At 39.9% G+C, this 23,133-nt stretch overlaps 1 protein-coding gene and 1 long non-coding RNA gene across 3 annotated transcripts in view; one reads left to right on the top strand and one right to left on the bottom strand.

Moving 5' to 3' along the window:
• SPOCK1 (SPARC (osteonectin), cwcv and kazal like domains proteoglycan 1) overlaps nt 1-23,133 on the top strand; it is a 279,195-nt gene that overhangs the window by 187,278 nt on the left and 68,784 nt on the right. The gene's annotated exons all lie outside the window — the stretch shown is intronic.
• Nucleotides 1,381-4,533, bottom strand: LOC109144617. Its single transcript, XR_002045496.2, has 3 exons — nt 3,676-4,533; nt 1,882-1,961; nt 1,381-1,766 (listed from the first exon to the last, which is right to left on the bottom strand). It is a non-coding gene; the product is annotated as an uncharacterized LOC109144617 (long non-coding RNA).

Below are 23,133 nucleotides of genomic sequence, written 5' to 3'. Positions count from 1 at the left end.
CATATATATATATATATATATATATATATATATATATATGTAAAGAACTGTTATTCCTATTCTTCATATCTCTGCCTGAAAGCACCTTAAATTCGAAATTATAATAATTCGGAGGGAAGGGGGTTGCATTTTCCATTTCAAGGGAGGCTCCTGCCTTCCTTGACAGACACCTGTTTTTCAAACCAAGACAACTCCCCAACAAACAAACAGGAAAATAAAGCTATCAGGCAAAAAAATTCTCTGCTGCAATGTGACGGTGACGATGCAGCTACATTATCTTATCAGCTGGGCAGCTTGAATTCTCCACTTAATAATGGACACAAACATTAAAATGCTGCCATGCCTTGGTCATTTCAGCTTCTCTCCTGTTCTTGCTGAAGGATTTGCATGGCCAAAAAGGAGAAAGTCAGAGCAGAAACTGTCATCTGTGCACTCAGACTGGAGGAGAAATAGCCACATGTTGCCTGTTAAACAAGTTACTTTAATACTCTCTAGGAGTGTGTACTGCAGTAGTTTAGCTTTGTTATTTATGGTTAAAATGGGTTCATTATAAAACCAACCTTTTCTGTCTGAACTCTTGAGTCCATAAGACATCCTGTAGTAAACAGATTTCATTTAATAATCTTGTCATGCTGTTAACTCATTTCTGTGCATCTTACCTGCATCTCTGTTAGCTCCAAGTGGGTTTTCGGCCTTCTCTATTTCTCACCATAAGATCTAACTGATTTTCATCAGACGTTCTGCCAATGTTATAAACTCACCAAGCTATTGTGGTTATGATATAAGCCTGACAGCTATAATAAAGACATGAAGCATTTCCTGGTGCTGACATGTTTGGCTGTCAAAGACACACCTCCCAGAAGTTTCCTGTTTGAGTTTTGGAGTTATTTTCAAAGGAGATCTTTTAAAGATTTATTCTGAAACAACTTTGTCTCATCTTTATTTATTGGATGTTTTACTATCAATTGTTCCTGTCCTAGCAAAATTAAATTCTTTTTTTTTTTTTTTTTAGAAGACAAATTTTGGTAAATGAGCTGAAAATACTTGAGGGAGAGCATTAAAATAAAATAATATATGTTAGTGTCCTAACAAATGAAGTTTTTATGGTCAGGAATGATCATGGGTGTCTGGTATCCTTTACAAAGAGAACATACTGCTTCCCTCAAATTCACTGTTAGATTTCACCAGACAATGTGATCTCTTTTTCTTGCCTTTAGGTCACTAAAATCAAAGCTTTCTCAGTAGTTTTCTTTCACATGCCAGTGCTGTTGGCAGGTATTACTTCTGGCCCTGCAGTGCTGTCATGTGCTAGTATGAACTGTGAAAATGCAACAAGGTGGACTCGAGTGCAGGCACTGCTCTATGCAGGGACGTGTTGGTACATGGCTCTGCATTCCTGCGTTGTGAGCATGCAGTGACAAGCTGGCCAAATGAGCAGATTCTTGCTAAGCTTGTAAGCAAAAGATGGAGAGTGGCCACTAAGTTTCAAGGGGAAGAAAATCTTCTGAAAGTGTATACTGGGCTTCCATTGGTGCTGGCAGCCAGGTGGGACACACAGACACAGCAGCAGTTCATCCTTCCTGGCTCCAGGGCAGTTTGGCTTCTCCTGCAGGCACAGCAGGGGCTGAGGTGGGAGATGGGCTTTGGGCTCCCAGTTTCTGGCCTGGCAGAGCAGCATCAAAGTGTTTCTGTAATGACCTGGGGCTGCCTACAGCAGCAGTCATGTTTGTACCAGGGCTGGCCCTTTCCATACTTCGAACTGTTATCTGAGGAAAAAATGAATGAAAAGGAAATGACACAGCAGAAGTGTGACTGACTGATGAAATGCAGATTGGGTGTCAATAAATGCACAGTAATTCACATTAAGAAATACATACATACCAAATATACATCTCACAGGCGCTCACTTAGCCATTTGATCCTGGAATAATTCCAGCTGTTTCTCAGGAGACATTGTAGACCTAGAGGCAAGAATTTCTTGACAAAATTGAGGAAAGTCAACCAAATCAATAATGCAAGGATCATAAGGGAAAAAAATAACAAAAGATAAACTAAAGCTCCATGTTTGAGCTTAGTGGTTGATGTAGACAGAGATTCAGGATGTTTAACTTTAATCTTGCAGTTCCACCAAAGACATGGAAGCCTTCGGCCCCACAACTGATTTATTGAGGGCTAGTTAAAGGAATCTTTCTTCTCTTTAATCTTCCATTGGAACTATTCAGTGGTGTTGATTTCCAACACAACGACAAATGGTAAAATGTTAAAAATTATGAAAATGCCATGCCCATATCCTGTGCTGCAATGATTTAAGTGTCACCCAAACTATAGAAGACACAAGGTAATGAGAACTTTGATTGCTCTTAAATTGATTTAGCTTCCCGTGTGGTAGTTGTACTGCTTAAAAAATCTCACCACCCTTTAGGCATTAAACCTTTCTGGTTCTTTTTCTGAAGTCTTCCAAACTTGACCTGGATTATTTTATCTGCTACACTGATGAAGTGCTGAAGTGCTGACGTGGAAATTGATAAGCCTGTTAGGCTGTAGTGTGTGGTGGGGTTTTTATTGCTCTAGTTTTGTTTCCAGATGTCAAACTAATTCTTCTAAGCAATGGGATTATTCAGTTACACCAATAATTCAGCACTTCTGCCTGACAAAATTTGAGCACAGATGTGGCCTGTATGTACTCAGTCCCTTTACCTTGTTTTCAGCAATTGAAAAATGAGTGGTTTTTGAACTTGCAAAATTTGTTCCTATTTCTGGAAACTTTAAAACCTCCCCATCACCCTTTTCCATGAGCTTTGGACTCTAAGGGGTTTAGGTTTATCAAAGATAATATCACTGATTTTTTTTTTTTTTTCTAGTTACTGCTTGAAATGCAGGTGCTTTAAAATGAACACCATCTCTCACGTAATAACTTTGTACAAAGAAGTTTCCTGGGTATAACAGCTCTATTTAATATTGTGACAATACAAAGCACTTCCATAGGTTATTACAGTCAGAGTTTTCAAAGCTCTTTAAAGTACTAATGAATTAAGCTTATGAGGTACGTAAGCCCTGTAAAGAGCTCGATGTAATTAGTTAATGTTTTTGTGAGCAACACATTAAGAAGAATAACTTTGTAGCTGTCAGTTTTACAGAAACTTTAATTAAGCTTGTTAATAAAGCAATTACCTGAACATGACGATGACTGTACTTAACTAGTCAGAAAATGAAAATTAGGATGAGCTTAAATTACAAAACATACCACCTCAATGACTAATGGTCCCTTCAAAGATGGAAAGGTACATTGGCATAATTATGTTTCTAATTAGGTACATTGTTGTTCTGCAAATTTTAATTAAATCATTGTGAACTAATTAAGTCCATGATCATGTCTCTTTCTGTTTGAAAATGTAAAAATCACTTCCTGTTGTCATAACATTAGGTAATAAATTTGATATTAAGGGATGTACAAGAAAAAAAAATTTCCAACAATCTTGAAACAGAAGAAAAAAACCCGACCAAAATAATGAGACACTATTAGTTAAATGTGTGCAGTGTGAGGGCTGCTACATTTAATTAAGAGGAATATGTATGCAGAAGCACAATTAGCAAATACTTGTTAAAGTGTCTAACTGTTGAGTATTTAGTGCAATGTGGTTTGGTTTTTCATAGTCCAACTATTGACTGCATTACCTGTCCTTGAGCTCTGGGGTGCTGCTCTTCAGCTTTGCTTTTGCACTGCTTTTCCTCTCTCTGGGAGGGATGACTTGGCCTCTCCTGATGGAAAACAAGATACTCAGCAAGCGTTAAGACTTCTTGTGTCCCCAGTTAGAGGAAAAATTGGATTAAATTCTCTGTTAACTTTTAGCTTTGGTCTGGTTTTGTAAGGGAAAATTAAGGAAATAAGAGAGGAGTTGAGGGAAAAGAACGTGAGATACAACAGGATATGGTTAAAGAATTGCATGGGGAAGGAAATCAAGTCATCCTTTTGCATCTGCTCCTTGTATACATTTTAAAGATTGTTGGTGGGAGGTACAAGAATAAATTATTCTTTCATATACCTCTTTGTGGAAATTGATAGATTTTATGTGATGTGACCATTCTGAATGAATTTTCTACAGGAAAAATATTTTACAGCATTGTAACTACTTCCTTATTCTATTAGCAAATTGTTGACATTGATCCCTATTTTGTTATTTGACTCCATGAGTTGCAGGGGGGTTCCTAACTGCAGCAATACATCTGGCATGAGGCTTTTAGCAGTACTGACTTTATTCTCCCAAATAACCCCTGGGAAACTCCAGAGGACTGTGGGAGAACTAGGGTTGGCCTGATGTTGAGTACCTTTGTACATCCCCCATTTGACTCTGGCACATCTGGCTACTGCATTCCCATGAGGTAGATGTTTCCTCAGCCTGTGCTCTGGGCCAGTGAGACTCGAGTTGTGTAATCCAAAAGCTGTGTGAAGCTGTTATTGAATAATTGTAGTGGTTTGGTCCAAAATACTCATTACTGTTTATCTGCTGTGAGATAAGAATTAGGAGAAATGCAAAGCAGGCACCAAACTTGAAAGAATATAAAGAAGTTTATTAACAGACCTAAAAGAGGGGAAAAAAAATTATACCACCTTCAGAACTCTCCTCCTCCCCCCACCTTCCTCCCTTCTCCCACTGACAATGTGAAAAGACAACCCTTGAGATGTTCAGTCTGTTTACCACTGCCATAATAACCTTGTTCAGTCCATTTAGAAAGAGAAGTCTCTTCTTGCTCATGCTATGAAAACATTATCACAACGAGACAGCCGCCCACTTCCAAATATTGTTCAGTCCATTTAGGAAGAGGAGTCTCTCTGCCCACGTGTGAGTCCTTTCCCCCGACTTGCAGCTTTTCCCGCAACTGCTTTCGAGGGTCCACTCTTGAAGTTTTTTGGGGTAAAATTTTAAGGTTGAGCCGTTCAGAAACAAAAACAGAGGCCCTTCTCCTTCCCTGGGAGCAAAAGGGTCTTCATCATCTTCATCTTTAGGACTATCTCTGGGAGCATCTCTAGGAACTGAAGTTTTCTCCTTTCCCATTTGGAGCAAAAGTCCTCATCTGGTTCATCTCTCCCTGTCCAAACTTCTCATGAAATTACAGCTGCGTCAGCATCTGCCTATCTCAACGCAGGTGCTTTTGCTTACGAGTTGAACACTCCACCCCCCATATCTTCATGAAATTACAACGGGATACTCTGATATATCGTAGCTTCACAACAGAATTTCAGCTTTAAGCATCTCCTCTCTCTCTTCCCTCAGGTTTTCAGCTCTTCACAGCAATAAAAAGGGTTAATCTCACCTCGGCCTTGCAGCTTTGCAGCTGGAATGTTGAATGTTTCTTATTGCAGTGGAGAGGGGGAGAGCCGAGCCGCTCCGGCTGCCCACGGCAAGGCAGTGGGGGGGGTTCCATGGCTGGAACAGGTCCATCGACTCCAGGATGGCCGTGGCCCAGCCCAGCCTGGCCCAAGCAGGGCCTGGCCGGGCCCACTGGGCCCCACACGGGCCCCGCAGCCACCTGTGCCAGCACCGGAAACAAGAGAGAGCTTGGGGGGGAGTTTGCCTATTCTTAAATGTGGATCACAGAGGCGGTCACAACTTTAAGTGGCTTAGAGAATTGTCCATATCCAAACTGGCCAGCTGATAGGTTCTGTCAGGTCACAGAGGAAACTGTAAGCACCCCTTAGCAAGGACGTCCCTTCCGGGACTATGCTTGCTAACCTATGACAATAATCAACTCCTAAATAATAAATTCTGTCTCTCAGAAGGCAAAACACACAGAGTTCTGTGCTGTGCATCCATGGCTGCACAGTTTATTTGGCTTGAAGCATGAGGTGTGCAATGTTTTTTGATCAAGTGCTGTGTATCCTAAAGACATCCTGTTGTTTGTATGGTGTTTTTCTCTGTGTGGTCTCTAGGAATGAGCAGAAAATTGGGAATAAGGTAGATCTGTATTCTTGTGTACCTTGTAATCCACGTCAGTGTCTTAAGATGGTTAAGTGTAAAGGGCATTTTTGCATACACTTGAAGAATGGCATTTCTCTTTTGGTCAATTAATATGCTTAAAAAATGGCTTTCTGCCTCCTACAGTCTTTCCAGTGATGCCTTGTAGGGGTGTCTTGGCCACAAATTAACAATCCAGGACAAAGGTCTGTGCTTTCCCTGATGGGGGTAACCTTTGTTAAATTCTGAGGGAGCTGGGAAATACTGCTTTTGAACTCTGCTCACATAATCATTCAATTCTGCAAATTCCTGAGCTTCCTTTCAAATCCTATTTAGTTCCGTGTTGAAGTGAAGAAGCTTTTGCTTTTCAGTGGTGTCAGATAGTAAATTCAAAATCCCAAACAATGCTCTACCAATTTTACATCCTAACCAGGGAGAAAATAGCCCTGCATAACCACTCATCTGTGCGCTGCTGCTGCTTCTGTGACAGCTCCCCAGCTAAAGCCCATGAATATATACATGTTTGCAAGGATTTTTACCTGACATAATATGAATTGTGAGAACAGCCAAAATAGAGGCTTCTGCAGTGACTCAACAGATAGAGGGGGAAAGCAAAGAGCTCTGGGCAATTTTTACAGAGTAAGGGCTGCTTTGTCATATTGCCAGGTTTGAGATTCTGTGAATTAATGAGAAATTGCTGTGGCCCAGGACATGATGTTCTTTCAGAAACTGCTTGTTGCTATAGCTTTAGTCTGTGGAGGAAGAGTCTTCATGAGCCCAGTTCTGCAAACACAGATTGGGGGCAAAAAATAAAGACAATAAAAAATGAACAAAGAAAGGAAAACCGACAAAAAACTAGGATTTTTTTTAATCCCTTAAATGAACCTCTTACAAAGAAAATACTGATGCTTTTTGTTGGAAACTGGCTACTTAAAGTTCTGTCAAAGCCATTGGTCAGTGTTAGAAGAAGATGGGGGTTGCTTTGGTCTGCTGAAGCCTGGTGATCTCTTGGCTCCTGCATACAGGCAGGACAGAGAAACATTGGAGGCATTCTGGGGACAGATTAAGATGGATCACAACCTGGTTTTGCTTTTCCTTGCTATAATCTCTTTTAAGAGAGATTACTTTAAATTTCCACTGCTTTAATTTGTGCTGATGGCAGTGAGCAAAAAGGCCTTGGCAGAACCCAAAATTTACCCAAAGTTGTGTGTCCAAGTTTTAGCAACTATGCGTTAAGCAGGCTGGTCTAATTGGGGTATGGTTTTGTTTGTCTCCTTTCTCTAACCTTGCCTAGCAGGGAAAAGATATTTTTAGTTTGTTTTTCCATATTCTAACATTTCTCAGTCCAGAACAATTTCGCCTTGCACATACTGGTTCTTTGTGATTAACATATTGTGTCAGTTTCTAAATCCATGTTTTCTCTTTAATTCCTGAATCCCTTATTTTGCCATATTAAGGTTTGTCAGAGTTGAATGTTTTAATTATCAAGTCAAGCGTAAAGACTCTGGGGGAGATGACAATTAAATGTCTCTATTAGGTGCGTTGCTGCAAGTGGCAATTCTTTCTTCATATTATTTTGGTAACTTGACTATAGAGAAAAAACTGCTCTAAACTCCCTAAAAATTCCTTCTCAATATATAGCTGCTGTAAATATCATAATAATAAATACCGTGCTGGGAAAGGCAGTATGAGAACCAGTGCAGAACAACCTCAGATTACCAACCCACACCCCCCATCGCTGAGTGATAGGGAGAGGTGAAGCTTCTGGGAGCATAAGGCTGCTTCTCTCACATCCAACTCCCTTAAATTCTGTAAAAGCCCATTCTCCCAAATAGCTCTGATAATACTCAGAGCTCTCTAAAAGAACTGAACATGCTCATCTTTTAGTGCTGCAGAAGTGCAGGATTTTGGGCTGGTTGTCTTGAGGTTCACAAGTGCTCACAATAAACATATAGCACAATAAATCCTAAATAAATTTGAAAAAAAAAAGAAGTCTACTCTTTTGGCAGTTTTATGCTTTTTTCTATTTTGGTCATTTAAATTGACCAGACTTCATTGATAGGATTCATTTAAATGTATCTTCATTAAATAGATTAGATTCATGTTTACCCACTAAGTGTCTCTAGAACCTAATTAGACCTGCTGCATGATACTGCAGCTCCTCATATTTTCATGTCAGTTGTTACAAGAACACCAGAAAAAAAAAACCTAGGAAGGGACTGGGAAGATGGTGTAAGGGGGTGAGTCATACATGTCTAAAATATCTTGGCCGAGGTATCCACAAACAACAATATTTTGGGATTTTGTTATGACAATTTCTAGCGTACTAAAATAATTTTTATATCGATTTAAGTTTCATTCTGGTTTTGGTGTTTTGTGGGTTTTAGTGTCTTTAAAGGGAGGGAAATGACACACTGACTTTCTTTACATAGCAAGGGTTAATGCTGAAGGAGGGCAGCTTCTTACAGGGAGTTTGGTCCGTATGCTTTTCTGATTTGCCCACATATGCTTGATTCAGAAGGATGAAATAATGTTTAGAATGTCACTGATTTTTCCCCTTCCTGTTTACGAACTTCTACAGTGTTGAAGGCAGTGTTTTTATTTAGGCACCCAGGTAAGTGCTGCCAATAATTAGAAGTCTGAATATGTAACACTCCTGCTCCTGGCTGCTCATTACTCCAAAAACTCAGAAAAACAATGTTTTTCTAGGGAATGTGTTTAAATATATGTACTGAAGTCTTACTGAATTAAGGAAGACTGAATCTTATTAGCATCTTGAAAAATGTACTTCTGTGCTTCTTTTAGGCTGGAAGATGTAGGCCTGTCAGCTGTATTTTACAAGTAAATGAACATCTTGTTTAGAATATCAATTCTCTACATTGCCCAAAAGTTTATGGGTTTTCCTGGTGTTGGTTATTTTGTGGCTGAAATTTTTTGGGGTGGTTTTCTTTGTTGTTGTTGCTTTGTTGTTTGTTTGTTTGTTTGTGGTTTTTTGGGTTTTGGTTTTTTTAATTTTTAATTCTCATTACAACATTGTATTAGATTTATAAAAAGTATTTGTTCGTGAAACGTATCACCAGCAATGACTTGTTTGGGCACATTAGCCCAAAGGAGGGAGCACTAGATGCTGCTAAAATAAAAGCATAACTTGGGGCTTTTTCTTTTCACATGTATGGAAGGAGCCAGCACTGAGTGACAGAAAACAATGTCCTTATTAATAAGCATCTACATTAAAATTACAGCAGGAGCACAGGGAGAGAGAAGCAGCAGTGAGTCGACTGTGGCTTGTGTACTTTGAGTTACTGTGTCAGTAATGATGGATGGAGCAAACAATAAAATTTGACCTGTCAGGTTATGCTTCTGAGGCTATAAGCCTTAAGGCATTTGTAATTGGCTTCAGCCAGTATGTTAATGTAGGTGGTTTGGAAAATTAGATTATTTGAATGATACAGACTGGTTTGCATTTTTAGTATTCAAAGGAAAAGACTAGAAACTCAAAGGGACTGAAGTCATATGGCTTGCTCTTTGTAAGCTGCCTGTTGTCTCTGTGCAATAGAGAAGGCAGAGGAGTAGTTTTCAGATAAGATGTTCACAGTGTGTAGAATATAAGTTATTTTAAATGATTTTGTGGAGTATAAGTCTTAAACAGTGTGTGGGAGGTGCAATGCGCATAGTTTCCATTGCACACAGAAATCTCATTATTATCTTCTTTATATTCTACATCATGCTCAAATGTGCCCCTGTAGTATAACAGGGCTAGAAAACACTTCTTGGGGTTGACATTACTCAGTGATTTGTCAGTGTGGCATGAAGTGCTTAAGTGAACACATTTCTCATATCTGAAAAAAATCTGTGCAGTGTAAATGCATAACTAAAGTGGGTTTTAAATAGCTGTGCACAAAGTAATTCTTTCATATTTAATATGTTCAGTTGGTGTTAGAAAGAGATCACATTGATATTACATAATATTGAGGAGATATTGTGATAGTTGTTGCAAGTAGAATGATGTGCGTATTTTCCAGAGAAAGCATTTCATAGCATAATGTCAGTCTGAGCTCCCAGAGTTTTCATCAAAAGTTCAGAGCATTCTGAACTTTCACTGAATCTAAGGCAAAATTCGGAGAGAAATGTCTCTTCACCCTCAAAATGTTTGTACACAGGGCTGGGAATCAGCAGAGAACCTGCCCAATGATAACTTGCATGTTGACAGTTCTTCCTGAGGAGATAGGGAGTGGGTTTGGGGGGGTGAGGGAGGGGCTGGTGTATGTTTTTTTGTTGTGGTTTTGTTTTGTTTGTTGGGATTTTGTTAAAGTGAAGTGGTGGAGGTGGGACAGAATGCTCCAAGTCATCAGAATGTGGAGTCATCCAGATTCCCTTTTGGTAGTACTATAAGGATTGGGCCATTTCTAGAAGGCTTCGTCTTTTCCGTTCAAGGGCTACTCAAATCCTCTTCTCCATTTTCCCCTCCTTATACCACCGCATACTCTGCTTGAAAGTGTTTAACTCCTTCCAAGGAAAGGAAATGGCAGGAGGGAGTTTTGGTTGTGGAGAGCACCTGGGAGCATTGCAGAGGATGTAGAAGGCGGTTTTGGACTGATGGTCTTAGGAGAGGAATAAAAGGAATAAAAACAATTCTGAGAATATTAGAGCAGAAGGGAAAGGTATAGGGAACATGAATTCATAGAAAAATTGGACTGCATTTCACAAACTGGGCCTGTGCCCAGTCCCTGGCAATTAGATGATACAAGTGGAATTTTTTTACTCACTGAGGGTTTTCTTCCCAGAGGTAATACTACACAAAACAGAAATAGAGAGCTGAACTAGTTGCATTCCCTTCATCTGGGATATTTTCATCATAAATAGGGGAGAGCAAGAAGAGAATTTAAAATACTTGTAGTCACGCTTTTTCATTTTTGTTTCCACATGCTTTGGACTGTTCTCCAATGATCTATACTGTTATTTTACCCATTTTGATGTGTTACAGATAGAAATAAGTATGTAAGGAGAAGGAATGTTACATTTTTTAGTGTGATCCTTCAAGTTTGCTGTAATGTAATCCTAGTAAAAGCAGTTTCTGCTGAAAATATACTTTTTTTTACTAGGGGAAAAAGGTACATGTTTTGTTACATGTATTTGAGAGTGGTAGATATTTTCTTATTAATGCAGGTCCTGCCTTCATTGTTGTTACCTGTTCGAACTAAGAAAAGACTGTGAAGTGGGTCATTTTGATTTTGGGTCTAGCTGGCTATACTCTCTTTTTCTTGCAGGAGATCTTGATGAAAAGGTAGGGAAATAAAGAAGAGATGGAAGTTTCCTAGTTTAGGTTTCAGCAGTGCTGGTTGTGAGATCTCAGTATGAACTTTTGCAGCTGGATAGAGCAGATACATCAAAAGAGTTATGGTAACCTGCATTGTCAGGTAAAAAAGCCCAACTTTTTAAAAATGAGTGAGATGCAGGAAAGAGAGGACCAAAATGTCTTTTAAAGAAAAGTTTCTTTAGGTAGCACAGGCAGGGTAAAGAGTCTTCAGAAAGTTCAGCAGTTGAGTGGGGATGGTGGTGGCTTTCTTCAGTGAGTGATGTAGCCACAGCCCTGTGTTCATCTGCATTGCATGGCAAGAATGAACTTTAAAATGTAAGACATTATTAATCGAATAGCAGAGGCTTTCAGAGGGGAAATGGCAATGTTATTCAAGCTGTCTCTTCCCATTCCTGTGTAGGATAGAAAAGACAGAAAAACCTCATAGGATGCAGCTCTAATCTGGGTTTCTGCCCAGCCTGGCAGAGTTAACCCTGCAGGACTTCTGCAAATAGTTCTCATATCCTGGGGCAGTACATGGCAGCAGCACACAAATTCTCCCTGCTGGATTGCCTCTCCTGCAAATTATATCCACCCCTGCCTGAGCTCTTGGGGGTGAACTGAAACTGCTGATGGGGCTCAATCAGCAGGGGAATATTTTTGTCCTATTCTTGCATGTCTGCTGTGCACCACATGGTTCTTCAAAATTGGCCTCCAGTCTTAATATTTTGTGTTGAGGCATAAAATTCCTTTTCATGCAGACATGTAATCACATCATGTAATGCATCTTGTCTGCCACCATGTACTATTTGGCTTTAGGTGAATTATTTTTCTCTATTATACCTGGGATGACTGAAGTGTTAGGTTAGTCCAAGCTAACTGGAGAGGTGGAATCTGGCTATTTTTAGTTAGTCAGTAGCTGTCCTCCCACATGTGGTAAAGCACATCTTTCTCACACGTCCCTGGCTTAGAATGACACAGCATAATGTCTGTAAAACCTGGTTTGGCTGTAAATGTGCTGAAGTACCTCTCTCTCCCCATCAAGCTTAAAGTAAAGAACAAATTTGAAGACTTGAAGCCCATAGTTGGATTTCCAGTAGCAGATCAAAACAAAATGACCTTTAAGCAGCCCCCTATGGAGTGTGGGATGCTCTCCCCTCATATTGCATCTCCACTTGGAGGCTGGGGCAGTGCTCAGCACTTCGAATTTGGGCACGTGCAGGTGCCAAGTGCTTTGCTGTGAGGGGATATCCAAGGATGGAGGAGATCTTTACATATTTATAGCCAACAGTAGCACACAGGAGTGAGAGGATCCTCCAGTGAAATAAATAGAATATTGAAAGAAAATGTTAAAACTATCAGCGTCCCCAAATATTTTAAACATCAAATAAGTGTATAATCACTTATTTAGCCTCTCAAACCAATGGTGTCCTCAAACCTGTAGTCATGTTTTGATATAAGGTACACTGTACTTCCACCTTTTGGGTAAGATTCAGTGCATAAATAACTTGCAAGACTTCTTGACCCAGGTCATAATCAGCAGCCAGTTCTTGGGTTTTGTGAGCCACTTTTTGATTTTGACCTAACTCTAATAGACTTGTAAATGGAAGATCACAAATAAAAGTGGCATGAATTATTACTTCCTTTAGCTGCCTCTCTAAAAGTAACAAGTCCAGTTAAGCAATGGGATTAATTATCTGTGGAAATGACATCATTACCAGGCAAAAGCAACACCAGGACTACCTACACATTTCAAGCAGAATACCTAAAGATACAGAATTGAAATCTGCAGAAAGTACAAAATAATTAATTTCTTTCACAGGGGTTCTTATGGAGGACTGTGGATGCACTGTTTGAAAAAACCTGTCTTATTAAATACCAATTAGATTAGATAAAATTTTAAAAGCCTCCTATAGATAAAGTCTTCAACTTGGTAATGGACTTTTTTCCTCTTAACTTCAGAATTTCAAGTATTTTCAGGACTCTCATGCCTTTCACACAAATGAAAAGCTGCTTGCTAGAAATTCCAGTTCTAAAGTCTCTGTGTTTAACATTCTCAAGAGAGGTATGTCACAGGCATCTGGCATATCACCAAAGGGTGATTGCTGCAACAAACAGTGTAAAGTTTGAAGACTGAAGACATTTACAGATCAGATGTAGCAAATTTAAATTGCAGGGAGACTGAAATGAAAGGCTCTTTCAGCTGCTGTGCTGCACTAGGCTGGGGTATGGTCTGATTTGAGCTGGGCACCAAACCTGGGACCATCTGGTGCACATCATGACCAATTCCTGCTGAAGTTGGTATCAAAAGGTTTCAGTTCAAAAAATAAATACACAGTAGAAAATGACCGGTCAAATCTTCTGTAAGGGGATAGAAGAGGAATGCTAGCCTGTATGGAGACCTCTATTTTCTAATCTGAAATCTATCATCATAAAGCCCATATAGATGGGTTAGTGCCAGAAGCATGTTTTATTACTTAAGTATATCTTGCACAAGCAACACTGGGCAAGGAAAACCCTTTTGAGTTATATAACTCTTTGATGGGATGCCTTAAGGTCTTTCTTTTTAAGCCAGTAAATTCTAGAGCAGTAATTTAAAGACTGCACTTTTCCTTAAATCTAAAAGCATGTTCTAAATCCTGTTATATTTAGTTTGAACGCTTATCTGATAGGCCTGCTCCCATATTTCCAGACTGAGTGACCTGCAGGCACCCAGACTTGCATTTTGGCACACATTTTACCTTCCATGAGGCAACTCACCCAGGTGATGGCACTGGGAGGCAGAGAATGTCACCAGCCCAGATACGAATATGGGGTAAACAGTAAACAGAGTGAAGACTTGGGCTCCTGCAAGATGCACCACCATGTATGGTGGCCAGGGGTGTGTCAGCCCTTACACCTTCAGGCGCAGCACATTCAATGTTTTCACCTGCTGAAAGTTGTCAGTGTGACTGATCCAACAGCCTTTAACCAGTTACTCTTGCCAGACCCTGGAATTCCCACTTCATCTGTGCATCAGAGCTGGAGTGGGACTCTGCACCCATCCACAAGGGAAGGCACAATCAACCTTCTTGGCTTTTGACGTGCACGTTTTGTTTGGGTTTGATGGGATATCAGTGCTTTTGCTAAAGCTGTTGTGTAGAGGCTGGTGCTTAACAAAGGGGTCAGCTGGGGACACTTCAGCCTTCAGAGATGTTTGTGTACTTCCTTTTCAGCAGTAATTTTATGTATAGAAGCTACTGAATCCAGTCTTGCAGCTCTAAGTGTTCCTGGTGATGCCAAAAGATATGGGCTGCAGGCTGAGGGCAGTTAACTGTTATGTTTTCACTTAGCTGTTTCTTTGGACCATATAGTGTCTATAAAAATAAAAAGAATCTGTTCCTTGGGAAATGAAAACAGGAAATAAGACAGGTAAAGATTAATTCAGAGGGCGTTTATGGACCAAGAATGTTGTGAGCTCATGTGGGCATACACAGAGTTAGCTTTTGCTGTCAAATACCATGAAATATTAGGTAAATATTAGATTGATAAGATGAATTCTATATAAATTGATGACTGCAACTAGAGGTTAGGATTAAGAAGAAATACCTGTATATAATCTGCAGTAAACAGCTTCCAACTGGCTAAGAGCTCACAGCATCAAAAAATACAGTAACAGGAGATGTTCTCTTGCAATTATTCAATTAGCTCTGTGCAATTAGCAGGAAAGGCAGTCAAGATTTTTGGGGCACAAAGACCATTGGTTGGAGCCATAAACTGAGACTCCAGAAGTGTCCAGTGCACCACTATGAAGGTAATGCTGTGATCCCAGGGGTATTTGCAATAGATGTGCTCACTGATGGTGAACTATAGTTTGATAAGAAGTTTGTTAGGATTTTAGTCAGCTTTGTCAGATCACTGCAATGATAAAGTATGAATAGCACGTGGGTTTAGATAAGGCAATAGCTGTAATTCAGGACTGAAGGGCAAAAAACTCTTGCAGATTTACAGGTGAGTAGGAATCATATTTCTACTGCGGTGAGAAATTTGTCATTATTATCTAAATTTCAGCTCCTTCTGTTTGTTGATTCCGTTAGAACAGTTTTCAGACGTAAATCATAACTGCAAAGGAGTAGGAGGTCATTTTGAGCAACAACCAGGCTGATCTGTGACTAAAGAATAATGATTGTATTGACTGGAAAAGTCATGTGAGAAGAATTCTTCACTTACTCTGTGTGGAACAACCCCACAGGCTGATGCAACACAGTATTTGAATGATGGTCAGCAACAGTTTCCTGGTTATTTCTACCTTAAATCTCATTCATTATTATTTTCTATTGGTGTAACTAAGGGCATTTCTTTTCTGTAAGTAGACAGTTACTGTAAAGTTTTGGGGTTTTTCTTCTGCTTATCACTAATCTGAAAATTGACTCTAATTCTAGTTTTTGCCATTGTTTCTATTTGCTTTAATGGGAAGCCTTTTTTAATTAGTATTTTTCTTTTGATGTACTATCATAAACTTTTCCATGTCGTCTGGAAGACTGAGGCCACACACAGCACAGAATGTGAAAGCTTGGAGTAAGTCTGGTGACTTTCAAAGCACTGAAGCTTGTAAACTTCTGTAAAATTACTTAGAAGAAAGCTTTCTTCATTACCCATGGTCATCTCCACACTGATGTGGTGAGTGAAACCCAGTTCATCAGTATCTAAACTGTCACCATCTAATGCTTCTTCAGAGAAGGCACTCTGCAACTTCAGCATTGTATCTTGCAATGTACCAGTGAAGTGAGTGACCCACTTATAGCTAGCTACCTTTGGAAGAGAGTCTGAGATGTAAGCTGACACTGGAACTCCAGTATTTTCTTCCCTTGGGCAAAAATTCTCAAGACTAAGCATACACCGTGCTTTAAGGGTGGCAGATCACTCTGTGGGATTTATTGCTGTGTTAATATGCTCAAGACATCATCTCTCACTGTAGGAGCTGGGAGCACTGTCTGGAGTTTTCTGTTCATTGTTCTTCTCTGGCTCCCTTCTTTTACAACTTCAGCTTCGGGCTGCATCCTGGGTTTGGAAGAGAATCATTTGCCACCCAAAATCTGATGTGCTCTAAGCCTTGTGTTTCCTCTGTATCAACAGTCATTTCCCTGCTTCTGCTCAGCTCCAGGATGCCACTGTTAGAAATTTAAAAAGCTAATCCTTTGGCTTCACAGGGTCTTCTGGATGCATAATTTAAGTTTGCATGTTTAGTGACTTTAGTTTCACTTCTGCATGCATGATTTTGGGAAGGTGAAGAGAAGGGAAAGGTCCTTTCCTATTCCTTCCTCCCTCTAATCAGCTGCTCCTCTTGATTTTGGATTTTCTTTTCTCTCGTTATTTTGAACAGAGCTCTGTATCTGTAAATGGAGTCTGCTCAGGCACTGCCCCAGCCTCCTCAGAGCTGCACTAAACAACCAGCCACTTCCCTCAGTGTTAAACTAACTTCAAAAAATTGTTACCACTTCTACCCCCACCTCTATTTCCATTTCATCTCAGGGCACGACACACTTGGCCATGATATCAATACATTTTTCAATACAGGTTTTATATTTAATAGCCAAATGCTTCCTCTTACTGAGCATCATCTTTACTTCGAGAGCGGGGTGGAGACTGTGGGATGAGCTGAGCAGTCCCATGTCATTACACAGAGGATACGGTGTGGATATAAAAAGCAACAATGAATGCAGGAAAAGCATTTTCCTTAGCATATCCAGAAGGCTAGGAAGGAAAGGCAGTTTTATAATTCATGTTGGGTGCCCTTGCCACTGATCATGAATTTAGTCTTGATCTTGGCAAATCAGTCACACTTTAGGAGTGACAAGGAAATGTAGCACTGGTGACAGCCTGTATAGTGAATATTTTTAAGGTCTTGGCTAAAGCACAGTTCTAGCCCAAATATAGGCTTAAGGCCTTGCTCGACAGGCTCTCTTGTCAGGGCAGGGGCAATTGTAACAATCTAATCTTTCCTAAATTAAATGTTTTTTTCTCTCAAGGGAGTTGTGCAAATCCATCACGTCCCCTCAGTTTCCAGCCGTCAGCCTGTGCATTGCTCGGGGATGGATTTCCTTGGTGATCCCATGCACAGGATTGCAGTTGCCTTCAGCACGCTGCTGTCGTCCTTCAGCATCATTCTGACAGCACAGTTCACCCATTCTCATCTCATTTTTAAACCAAATGATCCTGATCATGTCTCCTTCTCAGCACCTTGATGAGGGGAGCCCTCCCTGCTGATATGAGACAACTGAGAGACCAGGAGGACGTGTCAGGGCAATGAGGCTTTCACCCATCTGGCTGTTCAAGCTGTGGTCGGAATGAGAAGGGACTGATGCCTCCCCATGGAAGTGAGGGCTCAGAGCTGCTACCAGGCTCTCCAGGGCAAAGGAGTGGGTCCTGCAAAGATGAACTCTACAGTCATTAAGTGATTGATTTAAAGCAACACAGAAACTCTTTATTTCATATATTCTTCTCATAGCACCTTCAGCCAGTGTACCAAATACTGGCAGTTAAAATATTTACATCATTTTCAACAATTTAATACAGTTATTTTTTCAATATATGTATATATGCATCCTGTCGATTCTGAACAGCTAACATAGCTCAGTTTATGCTTCTATCTTCAGCAATGTTCACCTGTCAAAATACTCAGTCTCCATAATGTTCAAGAGAAAAATATCACTGCTAAAATGACATGTGAAGCTTCAAATGCTGAAGCTGTCCCTGCTGGCACCAGTACAAAGGAGAGACAAGAAGTGCTATGAGAGAACGAGTCTGTGAAGTTTGGGAATCGTGTAGAAACCCAGCCTGAGAATTTAGTGTCTGTTTCAGGCATTAAATTTCTGCAGGTTGAGCAGATCAAACCTCTCTTGGGCACTTGTAATCAGTCACTGTGGGCATTAATTCTGTGGCAACTGAGTTGGAATCAGTTATCAGCTGGACTGGCCTCACTTTCATTGTTTCTTTGGGGAGCTGGACCCTTTCCAAATCCAGATGATAAAGGCAAGTCTGTAGTGCCTGTCCAAGGCACTTTGCTGTGCTTGGCCAGTGCTGCCTCTAGGCCCCCATTTTCCAGCCTCTCCTCTGAGCAGGGGCTAACACTGGGGTTGGAGTTTCAATTGTAAAAGCAGGACTTGGGCAAAGATGCCACATTTCAAAGGTGGCATCCTCTGGACAATTCAGGTGCTGTGGCAGAAGCCACACACAGATTTTTTCCACTGCAAGAAGTAATTTCAAGGCTCAATATGGAAGAGTTCAAGAAATACCTTCCAAAAAAAAAGCAGTCATCTTTGACTTCAAATTTGGTGAGGCTTCAGTAGGAATTTACAATACTATTGCAGTCTGCAGGAAGGGTGATGAATTGTCATTTAGAAATGTAATTTCTGAGTTCTATTTAAAGACATTCAGGAATGCTGCAGACCTGTGAGGGGGAAAAAAAGGAAGGTTTTGTGTGGAACATCACAAGCAGCTGCAACCAGCTTTGAGCTCAGCCATTTGGAACAAATGGAACATTCAACGAAGTGGGGGATAAGCACACGTACCAATAAATGAGTAACTAACTGGTCAACAAAACGTACAGTACTAGACATGAGAGCTTTGCTGTGTTATTCTAGGGAATAGCTCTTTCAAAGGGGGTTTAAATAAGTCTCTTGCTGACGAAAGCAGTTCACATATCAATGGTGTATAACTGGCTGTTTGATACTATGTGAAAAATACTCATTTATTATCTAACTAGATCTTTTGGTTCTTGAACTATTTATATTTTAGGAAAAAAATCTTAGTCTAATGGGCTGAATCACCTTCAAAAGGGTAAATGCACTCCCCAAATGTTTTTCACAGACTTCTGAAGCATGCAAATATGACTTCAAACTGCAGTTTTACTTAGCTTTCTATGGGGCAGCAACATCCTTGTATTCTTTTTTGCTCAGTCCTGTAATATTACACAGAAGCAGGAATAGATGGCATTTTCCAGTTCCAAAGGGTCTACTAATATTTATGAGGTCATTGTACTTGTCACAGCAGGAAAACATTTTTAATCTTTGGGAGCCTTAGAGTTTTTTGGGAGATAACATCCAAGTTTTGCTAATTAGCTTCCCTCATGCTTGATGAATTTGTACTGGCAAATAAGATTGTGCCACAAACTTCATCTGCCCAGTGGCCACCTAGAGATTGGGAATATATTAGCCTCAATATTTAGTAATTTTGATAATGTCCAGACTATGACCCACACTGCAGTTCTAATTTATGGTTTTCTTAAAGTAAAATTGTTGGATTTTCAGTTGTTATATTAAATGAACAAAAACTGAGGAGATTTGCCCAGTCTGTGTGCCTCATTATGTGCAACTGTTAGCAGAAAGGAGTGATAAAATGCTTTTACTTTTCTAAAACTCCTGTAGCAATTCAGCTGTAAGGCTTAGGGGCTGCTCTCACAGAGTTTGTGGCTCATGGGCTTTTCAGACTTGAAATCATTTGGTTCCAACCATTCCTTTTGCTAGGAGACAACAGTTTTATTACCAGTCCTAGTGCCACTCAGTGCCATGCTGAGTTAATGCTGGTACAAGCATGAGACTTGCCAAGAACCCATTTAGTAGTGTGAAAACCATGGGTTTGTGTAGAATGTTGCCATCCTTGTTATTTATGTTTAAAGCAAGCAGTAGATTCTGACAGGGTGTCTGTGGGCATCTGACATAGGGTCTGTGCACTACTTGCTTGGTCAAGAGAGGTATGTAAGAAAAACAAGCTGCCTTAGGAGGCTTAAAGTCATGATACAGTGAACTGAATTTTCAGCAGCTGGGAAATAAAAGTCTGAAAAGAAACCCTGTACTTGAGTGCAGGTTTAGTACTCTTATCTGGTTAATTGGGTGTTGTCATCTCTCTGGATTTAAATAGCATTGCTTCCTTCATATAACCCATTATATTTTGTGCTGGTGCAGAGCATTTGATATTTCCTGCTGCAGGATTGGGTGCACTTGAGCAGTACTGTGTATTTATACCTTTATACATATATAGGACTTTGATGCCTTTGTGGATGAAAGGAGTCATATAAATGGTAATTTTATTGCATAATTGTCTTACTGAGTATTTTTCAAAAGAATATTTAGGAGGATAGATGTAGTACATCAGACAATTAATCATACTAGTCAATTAAACTTTGGGATTTTTTTGATTACCAAGTATTTTCTGGTGTTTATAGAACATGCAATATTTCTCTCACAAAACCTACTTGAATATAGATGTTTATTCCTTACCTTGTATTGCATCAAGATTGCATCTTCTCATTAGAAATCCCCAAAGTTATAAACTTTCTGAGAAATTTTCTGCCCTGGCCTACGGTAAGAGTAGTATGTTAATTGTAAAGGGTTTTATTTAGGAGATATGTATGCCATAGAATATCATATTAGAATAACAAAAATCCTTCCACTTTGGAGGAGGTTCTTGAAGTCTTTAGATTTCTTCAAAGTCCATGACCTTTTCTTCTGCTCCCTTAGGGACAGATGCCAAAGCTATTCAGACAGTCTCACTTCTGAGTTCACTGCAATAGCAAAGCTGAAATAAAATGTGTTGTAAACTAGAATTTTGTTTTTCTTATTATGCACTTCATTAAACTAGAGGGGTTTTTTTTTTACATGAGCATTTGTCATCTCCATGTCAGATTTCTTGAAAAACATGTTGAATTAACAGGACATGTTTAATGCACTCTTGACAGAAAGGTTAATGAGAATTCAGAAGGCAGCAAGAAGAAAAATAATACATAGATGAAAACTACATGGAACCACAGTAAGTTGTAATTTGGCTTGTCTTAAACAGTGGTATTTAGTTATTCTGCAGTGAATTAAGTTGAAAATGTTTTGAGCAGTTCCCTCCTTTGGTAATATCCAGTACTCTCTGTCAGTTCATAGTGCAGATTACCTAGAAGATGCGTGCCCACTGGCTGAATTCTTTTGCCAAAAAATGTTTGAGACAGGTCTTTCAGCCTGCATACTTGGAAGGGAAAAAGATTTGTGCATCCGCCTGTATGAGACTGTGTAGGATCAAGGTCTCATAGCTTCTCATGGCAGAAGGAAAAGTGGAAACGAAGGCCAATATCATGGTCACATCCTGCTGAGAGTGGGTGCTGGTTTATGGCTGCTGCTTTCTCCCATCATTACCCCTGTTCAGCCAGCCCAGTTACTCAGAGGACTGAGAAGGGACACGGGACAGTAAAGCCTTTGCTTCCTTGCACTTAACCCTGACACCTGCAGAATCTGCATTTTTATTTGGCTTATGGAAAATTCCCGAAGTTCCCATGCCTGCCTCTAAAGCTGTAACAATTTTCACTGAAGAGGATGATCAAAGCATAAAGCAACAAAGTTTGAGTAGCTCTGTGTCTTTGAGCTGCCTGTGGCTGGCGACCTGCCCTGTGCTGCGAACACTTTTGGGCAGGATCACACCCTTCAAAAGGAAGTAAGCAATAAGTGAGGATTGCAAATACAGTATTTGTTCTTTTTGGGAAAGCTACCAATCTTGATGATGGTAATCCCAGGTCTGCTTTTCTAACTTGATTAGAATCACAGTTGTGACTGCCAAATCAAAGAAATTGGCATGTGATAGTCGAAACTTAAAAACCCATCAATTAACATCCACTCCTCCTCTAAGGGACAACCTGATTGCTGCTGGTGTTAGTTCCGCTTGCCTGTTGTACATTTTGTGTGTAAAACCAGTGTTACTTTTAAAATCCTCCTTTCTGCAGTAAAGGTCAAAACAGGAGAAAACTGTTATTTACATGGTGAGTCACCCGATACAGTTCAAGCATTGAAAGTTGTGTTCTTGATGGGAAGAGGAAACAAGAACATCTTAGAGTTTATTGTGCCAACTTGCAGCTCATTACACAAGCTTAAATACAAATATCATTTGCAGTAATTTAGTTACCTTGTTCCAAGCTTGTTCCAAGCTCTATGCCTGCATTCAGTTAACCTGTAAAATTCCTTATTCCAGTATTCCAGTGATGCAATTTAATGGTTGTAAAAAAGGGGATTAGCTGCTTTTGGGTAACTGGCTTGTAAGAGACTTGTATTTCAGGATTCTTTCCCTTAATGCATGGGCTCAAGAGGGACCGATGCTTGAGGTGCTTCAAAGCTGTGGTCTTAAATGGTCTGACCTTCCTGAGAGGTGCCAGCCTCTTAGCATAGGAGAAGGACTTTGATTTTTTTCAGTTTCAGAATTCATATTTTGAGCTTTTCCTAGCAAACAGCTTATTTGAGCCATTTGGAACATCAAAGGAGGTGTTTCTTGGCTTGGGTGCATCTTTAATTTAAAGCAGATTTATAAAAGGCCAAAACAGGATAATACTGCAAAAGGATTAGCTGTGGTTACTTGATTTCTGAGCAAACAGACTAATTCTGCTTTCTTTGTATAGGTGTCTTTCACAACAAGTCCATTCAGTGAGCATTGAACTAGGCCTGGGGTTTGGTTTTTCCAATTTTTTTTTTTTAATTTCTTGTTGTTTCTATTGTGTTCTTTAGAAATCAGAAACGTTGCTGAAAGCTTTAACTTCAAAGCTTAAGCCTGCTTACCCTCCCTTGGTTGCTATGCTCCAAAAGACATTCCTAAAGCTTCTCTGCTAGTAACTGTCAAATGTTTTGTTTCAGTGCTTCTTAGCATTGGAGCTTCAGTTTGGCTTTTGTTTTGATTACAAAATAAAAATTCTGAGAAGTCAATTAAAAAGCAGGCAGGCGTTCTTAGGAGACTTCAATCCTGTTGCTAGTCTGAAAGCAACCAGAGTGGTGGTACTGCAGGACGCTGAGTATTTTATATTTGTACTTACACTTCAGATTTGCTCTTTCTGTAAACAACAGACAAAAACTCTCTCTGAGACCTGAAAGTTTGCTGGATGCT

Source organism: Corvus cornix, chromosome 13 (genome assembly GCF_000738735.6).
Source record: "Corvus cornix cornix isolate S_Up_H32 chromosome 13, ASM73873v5, whole genome shotgun sequence".
NCBI lineage: Eukaryota > Metazoa > Chordata > Aves > Passeriformes > Corvidae > Corvus > Corvus cornix.
The sequence above is the reverse complement of the archived record's forward strand: the minus strand, read 5'-3'. Positions and strand labels throughout refer to the sequence as shown.